Below are 6,000 nucleotides of genomic sequence, written 5' to 3' on the forward strand. Positions count from 1 at the left end.
TCCTGGCTCCTGATCAGCATCTTTGCCATCATGCCCTGCAGCACAATCTAGGGGAAAAGATATTGGAAAAGAAATCATGTACATTCTCTGGGCCTGATTTGGCCGATACGAAAAATGTGGATGATGCAAGAGGTCGCATAATAGACAGTTAATGGCTTAGTCTCTGGACTCTGCTCTGTGATCTTAAGCAAGTTTCTCAGCCTTCCGTTGCCTCAGTTTGCTCATCTGTAAAATGGAAATAGTAACGATACCCTGAATACAGGGTTGTTATGCAGATTTACTGAACTGGTACAGGTAAAAGCTTTTAGAATTAGTGGCTCACTCTTCTCCCCCATAAACCTATTCTGATTAATCATGGCTTTGGGTATCTGTTCTACATGATAGCTATGGCTTACTAAATGTTATCTAATATCATATATAAACTCATCCTATAACTGTGGTTTGCAGTATTCATTTAGAAATCAGAAACTGGTGGTACATTTATATTGGGTGAAATGCTTTGAAATCCTTGTGAAGAAAATTATGTAGCAGTGAGTAGCTATTATCATTAGAGCAGTGATAGTAATTCTGACACTGCAGCTAAAGTTCTCTGGAAATTTCCCTGAAATCTCTTCCTCCTTTTACAACTAATTATACTTTAAAACCCTTTCTGCACTCATCATGTTCTGCTTCCTCAATGCTATACAGTGTCTTCTCCCTCCCTCTTGATACTTGGAAGGCCCTCTGCATTCACTTTAATAACCACCAGTTTGACCTCCTCTGAAACATCACTATTTCCAAATTCCCCCCCAGGGAATCGTCTTGGAAATCAACATGTTATCCTAAGGATGTCTCACCTGCCAGTGTTTCGGTGAAGAACAGATGAGCATAGTCCCTCGACACTTCCGCATGAGAATTGAAAGAGCAACAAGATCTACGTCTGCAACTGCCACTTATTCGTCCGCATGGAGTCTCTGACTATTTCAGTTCAGCAGTTCTGACAGCATTTGTAATTCTGAAGCTCTGCTGTGAGAGTGGTAACCACAAGATTAAAAATGAAATAGGTATAGTTCAGACTTTGAGCTAGTCCTGGAGTAAGGAGACTCAGCAGAGTCCGCTAGGATGGTAAGGAAAGAAATAGGCTATCTGTCCACCTCACCTCAGTTTTCCAAAATTTTACTATAGATTTTTTTTTCTTCAGATTTTAGCTACCTGGGACTGGTTGTATATGTCAGGCAGCCTGAAACATGCACAGAAAAACTGGCCTCTATTTTCATTCAGCCAGCCAGTGTTATGTTACAAGGCAGAATGCTCCAAGGATGCAAGAGAGTGCTCTACAAGTCTATTGTGCATGTGTACCTTCTGGGTGCCTCTCATTCCTGGTTTCTTGACCTGGTTTGCAATCTTTCTGGTAGGTGCTCATCTTGAATAATTTGTCCTAGTCAATAATGAAAATTTGAACCTTATCATTAACTTCTAGGCAGACTCATAAGTCCACGTATATCCTGAGAAGGATCTTAAAGGATGCCTAACTGAGGATTTTTTTTCCTTCTAATTAATCATCCTTTATACCAATTTACTCCCCTCTATTTCTGGAGGAAGGCAAATGTAATCCATTCTGGAAATAGCAGTTCCCAGATGTTAAGAAGGATCTGGTTACTTTATTATATCAGCTTCTCCTCTGAAATTAACTTTAGAAAATAAAGCACTAAATCATCAACTTGGTATTCAAAGCCTTCCATAGAAGGCTTCAAGTCTCTGTTCCAGCATATTCCCAAACATAAGAGACTCACTACCCAAATGGATGGAAATTTGCTGTCCATAACTTGGGTCTGCCTTATTTGTAGTTCTGCCTGTGCTGTAACTTTTACTCAGCAGATCTCCCCCACTTCTCCAACCTCCAAAAATCAGCTGATGTACTGCCTTCTTGCTCAGATCATTCTAGTTCAATGCAATATTGTCCTCCTTAGAATTTACCTTCTTTATTTCTGGTCACACTCAGTGGGCAAATCATTATATATTCCCTTCATGATTTTTCTTCCACTATTTTATTGTATTTCATTCTGGTATTATTTATTAATTTTTGTTGTTTATTATTTTTACTAAGATTATTACATGCTAAACTTATTGAGGTCAAAGACCATATAAGCATGAGACTTTATATCCTCCATGGGGTTCATTTATGTATCTGGTGCTCATTGATTGGTCAGTATCTTCCTATCACGTCGGTCCTTGCTGACAAGGGATGACACTGCAGAAATGTATCTACGCTGAGGCTGACAACACCAATTTTCTTACCTTTATAGATTTGAGAAGCAGCTTCGTAATGTGAGAGAAATGGTTTTTTCATAGTACATCATATAAAAGAGCAGATTTATCTATTTTTATCCTTCATGTCTCCACTCTCAATCTCTTTCTCAAGTTATCTTTTATTTCTACTAATCATCAAAACCTACACGTTCTGCTGAAGGCTGGCTGCTATGGGAAGAGGTGCCACTGGCAGAAATATCAGTCTTCTGGTTGATAAACACCACTCTGGGGCTAACACTTAGAGTTTAGGAATTCCATTAGACAAGCTAATTAAGGGGCAGTTTATTGTGTTTGTGCATGTGTGGTTGTGCATGTTTAACAAAGTAGGAATAAAACTGTAAATTCTTGGGAGATTTTTACCATGGAGAGGTTAAGAAGATTATAAACTGTTTCGCATTCTGAATGCCAAGGTGATAATGCAGAAAATGCCAATGAACAAACAAGCAGCTACCATCGGAGGGTCTGCATGAATGTTTCCTGGCACATCCTGATGTCCATCTGCTCCAGCCTCTTCTTGCCGTATTGCCCTGGATGTTTAAAATTTAAAATAGAAAATCTCTTCATTTTTTTTTCTGAAGCTTATCAATAATATAAATGTTCAATTCATGCTTTAATTATGTTTTTCTTTAATTTCTCAGTACGCTGTTCTAGAATTAGCTCCATAATTGTGCACATCGCCACTTCTTTCCAGATCTTTGCCCTTTGCCAGCTCCACTGCGGTCTTCTACCTCCACCCCCCCCAATCCCCCCAGTCTTCCACTAGCAAACAAACCCAGCAGTAATTACTAATGTCCAAGCACGTAATTCTGGCAGCGTTAGGCTTTTTCATTTGACGCAACTACGCAGAGCTGTCTGGACATGCAGCATGAAGTCAAAGCATTTTTAAAGACTCCTACTCATCTTTTCTCCCCTCCTCCCATCACTAAAACACAGTTGTTTATTTCGCTTGCAGATTGCAGAGTTATAAAATTTTTTCATGCACTTACGTGTCCCTGAATATTAATTTTACAACTATACACAGTAATAGATCAGTATATACTCATATGGAAACACATGGTTATCCATGAAATAGAAAAACATTAGGAAATAAATAGCCGGCAGTGAAAGTACCTCCTCTATATTGACAGGGCATTTTAGGAGCTCTAGTATAGAAATGATTGGAGTTATGACTTACAAAAACAATCCAAGATCTTATTGTGAGGCTTTTCAAAGATTCATGACAGTGTTTCTTTTAATGCGCTGCATAGATTCCTACCTATGACGCTGTTACTCTTATTTAACAACTATTCAAATAGTACAGTTTTGCTCCTGGTGATTTTATGCCAATTTTAGTTATATCAAACAGCAGGAAATATCCCAGTGGTAATTATTTTCACTCAGAGGCCCCAATCCTCAGAATAGAAAATGGTTAAAGTACTTATCACTGTCTCAGCAAAATCCCGCAGTGCCGTAATAGAAATTGCAGTAGATCTTTAGGTCAGAGTCTGGTTTCAATCTAACACCTGCATTACCCTGAAGGACACAGTTGGATTTTCCTGAGGAAAACCAGTCTTAATGATGTTCAAATCAGAAACTATCGGTTGAGATAACTAAGGTCCATAGGAAACACTTCCACTCACTCTGAAACCATGGCCAAAGAGATTAAATCTATACCCTGGAGGACCTGTAATATTTCTCAGAGATGTATTTTTGTGAGTATGTGCTTATGTTCATGCCTAATTACAAGGATGGGGGAGAAGGAAGGGGAAGAAGGATTTGTTCTTAAAGTTGATTCTGCTTAGTTCAACTACCCCCTCTTTTTTTAATCAAATAAAAATTTATATGGAAATATCATGTTGATGATATCTATATATATACCTCATTCATGCCCACTGAAGGTCTGCAGACAAACTCTGTGTTAAAAACAAAACCCTTGATATCCAACTGGAGGATGAGTGCATATTTTTTTTTTTTTAATTTAAGAAATGTGTTTATTTTTGACCTAAAGGGGGGGAAGGGGTAACATGAAAATTTCCATAAGTAGACTTATTTTTCTGAAGCTATGAAGGAGCTGAGGATGGAAGAGGTAATTAATTACCTGCAAAGGAGTCCTGTGGGCAGGATTTATTTTTTTCTTTTTTAAAATTGTTAACCTACTATGCCTTCTCTATTAGGGAGTCTCTGTGAGACCGGGATCTCAGAGAGGCAGTTTGGTCTCCAGCCCTAAACACCCAGCTCTGGCCGGGCATCTCTGCTGCGGGTAGATGCGGCGCTGCTGCTGCCGGACCGCTGTCCGCGGTGCTGAAAGGTCGCGGGCGCCCTCGAGGGCCCTCGGTATTGCTGTCCAGGGTGCTGACTGCGGCCCGCCGCAGTCCCCAAGGCGAGCCCACCCCCGCCAGCCCTCCGCAGAGCCCTCCCACACAGCACGACCCGCCCGCCTTCCGCCAGCCTGCAGTTGACGTGAAGCAGGCGGCATAAATCAAGTCCGCGGGGCATGGAGGCTGCAGCTCAGCTTGCCCGGGGCGGGAACTCCCCCTTCTGCTTTCGCCTCCCCAGCGCCCACAACCTGCCTGTTCCCTAATTCTTCCCTGGATAATAGCGCCTTAACGACAACAGTCAAAATAACAGGGTCAGAACGACAGGGTTAGTTTGTTTTGGTCTATAGAAAACAAAATAAAAAACCTAGCAGCCTAAACATCTCTGAAAACTGCATCGCAAAATGGAAGAGAGAGAGAGTCCCACTACTGTTTCGAAAGAGTAAGTTATTATTCGGTACGTATCCTTGCGCTTCCTTCCCATCGCTCCATCTGCAATGTCCCCATTCCTCCTTTCCCCAAGCAGCTCACCTAGAAAATACTTTATAAAGCCCCAGACCGGAGCTATCCCAACGCGCACACACGGAATACCGCACCCTAGGTGCACAAATACTTGTATTTGCCCAAGCTCACTTGGTCTCCCTGGCTGTGGTCCCCTCTGGGTATGCAGCCATCCAAAACCAGAACCACGTCCCGAGGTGGAGGCTCCTTACCTTGGCTTCTTCAGAGGGTGGTGTTCGCCCGGCCCCTTGCAGGTTGCAAGTGTGGAGGAGCCGCCAAGCAGGGAGGGAAGGAGAGACAGCGCCTGACCTCCCCGAGGTTTCGTCTTCAATGCAACGTGAGCTCTGCCCTCATCAAAGATGGCCGTCCCTTTTGACGTCAGCAGCTTTTAATAGCCCTCTCTGGGAGGGGCGGGGAGGAAGTGTGTTGAGGGGAGGGCGGAGGGAGGATGGAGGCCGGCGGTGGGAGGGGAGGAGCCGAGTTGTGCCGAGCGCTTGACTCAGCTCCCGGTGCGCTATACTGCAAACCTTCGTATTTCAGGGTTTATTATAAACACCTGAACGGGCCGATTCTTATTCACACCCGGTGTCAGGCAAATACATTTATCTCGCGACTGGTTTTCTGATATTCTTTGTGTGTCTATGTATATGTATATATGTATCTCTCTGTTATATTGTGTTATATATGCGACATATATGCGATTATATATAATCCCTCCACCCCCCGCTGAATTGTCTTTGGTTGAGTCATAGAAGGGGAGGGGAAGGCAGAGGAGTAGAAAGAGGGGGAGAAGGGAGCCGAGGGGACTTCAGCTGCAATGTGTTTTTTTCTAAAGAAGCGGCTCTGAAGGGGCATCCCTGTCAACCCTCACCAGCTCCATATATGGCAAGGCTACGTGGGCTGCTATTTTTATGAG

General features: G+C 42.6%; 1 protein-coding gene across 3 annotated transcripts in view; it reads right to left on the reverse strand.

Moving 5' to 3' along the window:
* SNAP25 (synaptosome associated protein 25) overlaps positions 1-5,448 on the reverse strand; it is an 84,218-nt gene extending 78,770 nt beyond the window's left edge. For 2 of the 3 annotated variants that reach the window (XM_059406542.1, XM_059406545.1), the window contains exon 1: positions 5,297-5,445. The gene's annotated coding sequence lies outside the window, so the exon portion shown is untranslated. Of the gene's footprint in view, positions 1-5,296 lie in introns of all 3 variants that reach the window. The other variant, XM_059406543.1, reaches the window with a different exon arrangement.
* Between the last annotated feature and the right edge of the window lie 552 nt (positions 5,449-6,000).

The sequence above is a fragment of the Mustela nigripes genome, chromosome 7 (assembly GCF_022355385.1).
Source record: "Mustela nigripes isolate SB6536 chromosome 7, MUSNIG.SB6536, whole genome shotgun sequence".
NCBI lineage: Eukaryota > Metazoa > Chordata > Mammalia > Carnivora > Mustelidae > Mustela > Mustela nigripes.